The sequence below is a fragment of the Oryx dammah genome, unplaced genomic scaffold, assembly GCF_014754425.2.
Source record: "Oryx dammah isolate SB20612 unplaced genomic scaffold, SCBI_Odam_1.1 HiC_scaffold_1, whole genome shotgun sequence".
Taxonomy (NCBI): domain Eukaryota; kingdom Metazoa; phylum Chordata; class Mammalia; order Artiodactyla; family Bovidae; genus Oryx; species Oryx dammah.
Genome location: NW_024070185.1, coordinates 12,294,469 through 12,300,526, shown reverse-complemented (window position 1 = coordinate 12,300,526; position 6,058 = coordinate 12,294,469). Strand labels below are relative to the sequence as shown.

At 37.3% G+C, this 6,058-nt stretch overlaps 1 pseudogene; it reads right to left on the bottom strand.

Moving 5' to 3' along the window:
• Positions 1–4,434: 4,434 nt before the first annotated feature.
• Positions 4,435–5,403, bottom strand: LOC120865169 (annotated as a pseudogene).
• Between the last annotated feature and the right edge of the window lie 655 nt (positions 5,404–6,058).

The window sequence follows — 6,058 nt, the reverse complement described above, 5'->3', positions numbered from 1 at the left end:
AACTTACTCCTAAGAATTTGTGATGTAGTACTAGAAAGTTATCTTAAAAACATAATAAAATATTTGCTCTAGGCAATCATATAAGTAATATTCACATTTCCAGGAGAGGAGGCAGCAGGTTCAGAACTGTGGGAAGGGTTAAGACATTCAATTAAATGTTTGAAAATACTGTTAAACCAGTAAAAAGTTTTAGTTCCCCAAATGGCTCAATTTGTTAACTAAAGGTAATCTTTGGGCTTCCCAGGTGGCACTAGTAGTAAAAAACCCACCTGCCAATGTAGGAGACTTAAGAGACTCAGGCTTGATCCCTCTGTTGGGAAGATCCTCTGGAAAAGAGCATGGCAACTCAACCCAGTATTCTTGCCTGGAAATTTCATGGACAGAGGAGCCTGACAAGCTATGGCCAATAGGGTTGCAAAGTGTTGGACAACTGAAGCAACTTAGCATGCCCTCACGCAAAGGTAATCTAACCAATCTTTTCAGGTAGCATTCCTGTAATTTACAGTCACCTTGTATTTGTATTTCTACATATGTTTTAGATTTGTTTACTTTCTTTTTAGATAGATACAAATTTTATTTGTGTTTTCTAACCCTGCTTTTTAATTAATTTTTCAATTGATTGATTCTTTTCTTGCTTTATTGGTTGAACTTCTTTGGCTATTTAATCTCTTTCTTTCATTCCCCCACCCAAGAGATATTTTATCAGAGGATTAGGCTTGTGACTCATTTAAACTTTAATAATAAGTTGAGATAAGTCTGGCACCAAGACTTCTAATAATTTGCTTCATTGGATAAAACTACAGAGATTAGTGGGCCAGAGCTCCCTCTGTCCTGAGAGAAAGTCCAGAGGGAAGCAGCTGTTACATGGTTCAGTTGGTCTTTTGTCCCAACACCCAAATCAGGTGACCAGTTTGCACACCAGGACCACTAAGACCCCCATCATTGTCCTCTGGCTTCCCACTGCTCAGGCACAGTTGTTAACAAGAGTTCCAAGAATACACAAAGGGGAAAGGATAGTTTCTTCAATAAATAGCACTGGAAAAACTGGATATCTACATGTAAAAGAATAAATTGGATACCTATCTTATACCACATACAAAAATCAACTTGAAATATATTAAGCACCCAAGTGTAAGACATGAAACTCTAATAATCATAGAAAAAAATAAGGAAAAGACTTCCTGGTATTAGTCTTAGCAAACTCTTGGATATGAAACCCAAAGCATAGACAACAAAAACAAAAATAAACATCAGGGACTATATAAAAAAAAGTACACCCATGGTGGATTCATGTCAATGTATGGCAAAACCAATACAGAATTGTAAAGTAAAATAAAAAATAATTAAAAAAACAACTTTTGTATAATAGAAGAAACAAGAGTGTAAAGGCAACCTAGAGAGAGAGAGAAAGTATTTGTAAACAACTTATCTGATAAGTGGTTAACATCCAAAATATGTAAGAAAGTATTACAACTCAATAGCAATAAAAATAATAACAACCTGATTAAAAAATGGGCATAAGACCTGAATAGATATTTCTCCAAACAACACATGCAAATAACCACCAAGTATACGAAAAAGTGTTCAACATCACTAATCATCAGGAAGCTGCAAATCAAAACCACCAAAATGAGACATCACCTCACACCTATAGGATAGCTATCAGCAAAAAATAATTATTATTACCAAGGATATGCAAGTTTGTAAACCGTGTACACTGCTGATGGAACTGTAAAAGGGTGCATTTGCTACATGGAGCTTTCTCCAAAAATTAGAATTATATATACCATATGATTTAGCCATTCTACTTCTCGGCATATATCTAAAATAAATGAAATCAGGATCTTGAAGAGATAGTTGCACTCCTATGTTCACTGTGGCATTATTCACTAAAGCAAGAATGTAGAAACAACCCAAATACCCACTGACAGAAGAATGGATAAAGAAAATGTGGTATACACAGATAATGGATTACCATTCAGTCTTACAAAAGAAAATGCTTCTATTTACAAAAACACAGATGAACCTAATACGTTATGCCAAATGAAATAAACCAGTTGCAGAAGGCAAATATTGTATGATTCATTTAAATAAGGTCTCTAACATTTCAAAATCTTAGAAGTAGCAAGTAGATGATGATTGTTGCTAGGGTTTAGGAAAAGGGGGATATGGGGAGTTGTCCATTGTACACAGCAAGGTTGGTGAGAGCAGCCTTGTTGCAGTAAAACTGGACCATGGAATCAGACTGCCGCTCCTCAAATCATCAAAAGTAAATCCATTCTTAGCAAACTGCCCCCAAGCCTACCTTCATAATCTGTAGAATTAGTCTGAATGATGAAACCTATCGCATCCTCAACCATATATCACTTCGCCTCCCTTGCTGGAAGGATCACATTCAGCATTTATGAGGCAAGTGACATTTTCCTTTTTTCTAAAACTACTCTGTTTGAAAGCAAGGAGTCACTTTAAGTATATAACAATTTCTGCCATTAATAACATTTTAAAATCACAAAGACTACTGCAAATCAAAACTAGAAAAAATATAGTTATTAAAAAATATGTCTTTCTATGTTTCTTAACCCATACATTTTTAAACTAAATTCATTGGTATATATTTAAGTCTTCGACATCTAAGCTGACAAATGATATCCAAAAAGAAAGTAATATTTTGATTTCTTAAATTATTTTAATATTATTCAACAAGTTGTTAAAATATTTGTTTCTATGCTTTTCACAGAAAAGCAAAATTTCAAATATGCTTCTCTAAAGGCAAACACCTTTATCTTCTCAAAGATAAATTTAAATTCCATACATGTAGCTGATACTCCGCTCAAGATAGTTTGGGTTTGTGTAGTGAAAAGTGCCAATAGACACATAAAAGGAAATAGATCTGATGTGAAGTTTTCAGAACCAGTTATCTTGCCTCATGAGATGCACAGGAAGCATCTAGAAAGTCTGCAACAGATTTTCCTTTCACCTGCTATGATGATAAACACCAACACCTCCACCGTTATGTTTCATTCATCAAGGCACATTTTCTAAAACTTGTTCATACTTAATCCTCCTACATTAGAATTATTTCCATAACAGTTCTAAGAAAACAAACCTAAAACATACTGTAGAATGTATGTTAGTATTTCTACATAAGGGCTTTTAGAATGCATTTCTCCTATCTTATGCATAATCTCAGGGGAAATTTCTGTTTTATAAGGAATTATGGAAGTAAACCCAATCCATCACTTATAATAACATAGGAATGAAGTAAAACTCCTCTTGTTTAAAAATTATTTTTAGGGACGTCCCTGAGGATTCAGTTGTTAAGAATCCTTTGCGAATGCGGGAGACATGGGTTTGATCCCTGGTCCAAAAAGATCTCCCATGCCACTGCAACTAGTAAGCTCGCATGCCCTATGCAACAAGAGAAACCACCATAGTAAGAAGCTTCTGGACCTAAACAAAGAGTAACCCCCACTCGCCGGAACTAGTGAAAGCCCACACACAGAAGGAAGACCTAGTGCAGCCAAAAATAAAAACAAATAAATCTCTTTTAAATGTGTGAAAAATGATTTTTATAATTTGCATTTGTGATCATAACCATAAATTTCTAAATCACATATTTGATGACATTAATATGTATAAGATAAACCTAATATATGCTGATTTTAATAGTAAAATATCCTATAAAATGTGACTCTTTTAAAAAAACATCATAAAGGAGCTTATTTTTTGTCCTTGTTGAGATACATTTGAAATTGGGATAGATAAATTTTTTGTGCTTTTGAAATTGGAATAGATCAAATTTTTTTTTTTACTATGTGATATCATGTATGCATGGAATCTAAAAATGGATACAAATGAACTCACCTACAAAACAGAAAGGGACCCACAAACAGAAAACAAACCCATGCTTACCAAAGGGGAAGAGAGTAGGGTGGGAATAAAGTAGGACTTTGGGATTAGCAGGCAAAACCTACTATATATAAAATAGATAAGTAGCAAGAACCTACTACTGTATGGCATGAAGCTTCCTAGTGGCTCATTGATTACAAATCTGCCTGCCAATGCAGGAGATGTGGGTTTGATCCCTGAGTAGAGAAGATTTCACGGAGAAGGAAATGGCAACCCATTCCAGTATTCTTGCCTAGGAAATCCCATGGACAGAGGAGTCTGATGGATTACAGTCCATGGGGTCACAAAGAGTCAGCAGTGACTGAGCATGCACACACATTAACTGAATCACTTTGCTCTATACCAGAAACTAACATAACATTGTCAATCAACTATACTCCAATTTAAAAACAAATAAAAAATAAAGAATGCTAGCTTCATGTCAGGAATGTATGGGAACTAAATCATCTTGGCTTGAAAGACTATTTAAAAGGCGGAGAAACACTGGACCAGCTGTTCTTTACAGCTCTAAAATACTATAATAAGTTATTTCCCTTTACAGCAATTCAATGATGCCTGTACGTTACCTTTATCAATATAATTCTTGGGCACCCAAGCAGGATCCCCAACTGCATATGGGTCATTATACGAACTAGAGCAGCCTTCTCAACTTCATAATTCAGTGGTGGCAGAGTCATCAAACATGAGAATGTCATACAGTGGAGGTTATCATTGGTGGAGTTGTACTATCAGTAACTGGTCCAATAGTGGGTGGTGAGAGTGTAGGCATGGCGACGGGAAAGCCAATACTGTTGCTGCCACTGTGTGTCCCTAGTCTCTGACTTATAATAAAACTCTCCTGCCAGATTATGTTCACTTCCAAGGCTAGCAGGACTTGTCAGGTAGTCATTAGGAACTGGTGGAGACTGAATGGGTTCCAGGGTTTTGTAAGGAATATTTCATCCCAACGTTCCCCAGCCTGACACGGGAGGGGGCGGTGGTTTCTGAGTAGTAGGATTTGTTCTTGACAGTGTGCCAGTTCTTGCAAGCTGGTTATTTCCATGCTCGACACCATGGCCCAAGTTATCCAGAACGCTATGGTCAGCAGGTTTCCGAACATAACTTACAGGATGCTCCATATTTGCATGAGCTATTGTTTTGTAAGTTCTTGATGTATTCTTATTTGTGGTCAAAATACCAATCTCTCTTTGAGCCACTTTCTCTTTGAGCCACTTTCTCTTTACAAATGTCCAGTCTTGTGGAAAACTCCATTATCTAGAGCTGAGAGGCTTGGATTGGAGCATTGTTAACTAAAGCATTTATTTGATAAGCAAGACTAGCTAGGGATAGGATTGTGTAGGCTTTGGTCTCTTCTAAAGCTTTTCTCTTGTCTAGTAATTGTATGCAGTTGTTTTCGCAGTAGTCTGCCACCTGGGTCAGGTTCTGGTAACCTTCTATCAGGGCCCGCTAGCCAAAGGGGATTTCCTCCTCTAGCAACATCTGCAACTCTGCCATTTTCCACCCCTCTGCAATGCTTCCTCTCCTGTTAAACAGAGACAGAGGCAGCAGCAAGGCCCATGGAGGCTACCATCAAGTCACAACCTGGATACAAACTGCCTGCCCACCCTCCGACTGTGTACTGTGGGATCTCACCTTCTCCTCTTCCTCCTCACTCTCTCTTCCTTCCTCCATCCACTTTGCGCAGGTGCCTCCAGGATAGATCAACTTTTTAAAGAAATACTGTTGGTGTCAACTTTTAATAGCTGTTGTTGCTGTTGTTTAGTCCTTAAGTCCTGTCCCACTCTCTGTGACCCTATTGACTGTAGCCTGCCAGGCTCCTCTGTCCATGGCATTCTCCAGGCAAGAGTGGGTTGCCATTTCCTACTCTAGGGGATCTTCCTGACCCAGGGATCAACTGGAGTATCTTGCATTGGCAGGTGGATTCTTTACCACTAGTCACCAGGGAAGCCCTTTAATACATAAAATACCTCAGGTGCTGCAGAACTTTTTCATGAGAGTGTAGCACAGTTTGTAACAAAGTAACAAAATCATTAGAATGTATATTTGCCCCAATTCAAAATAGTATCTTGAAACATATTCATCTCACCTACCAATTTGCCAATCAAAAAGAAGAAAACTAAAGACTATCACTAATGGAAAAGATATTTAT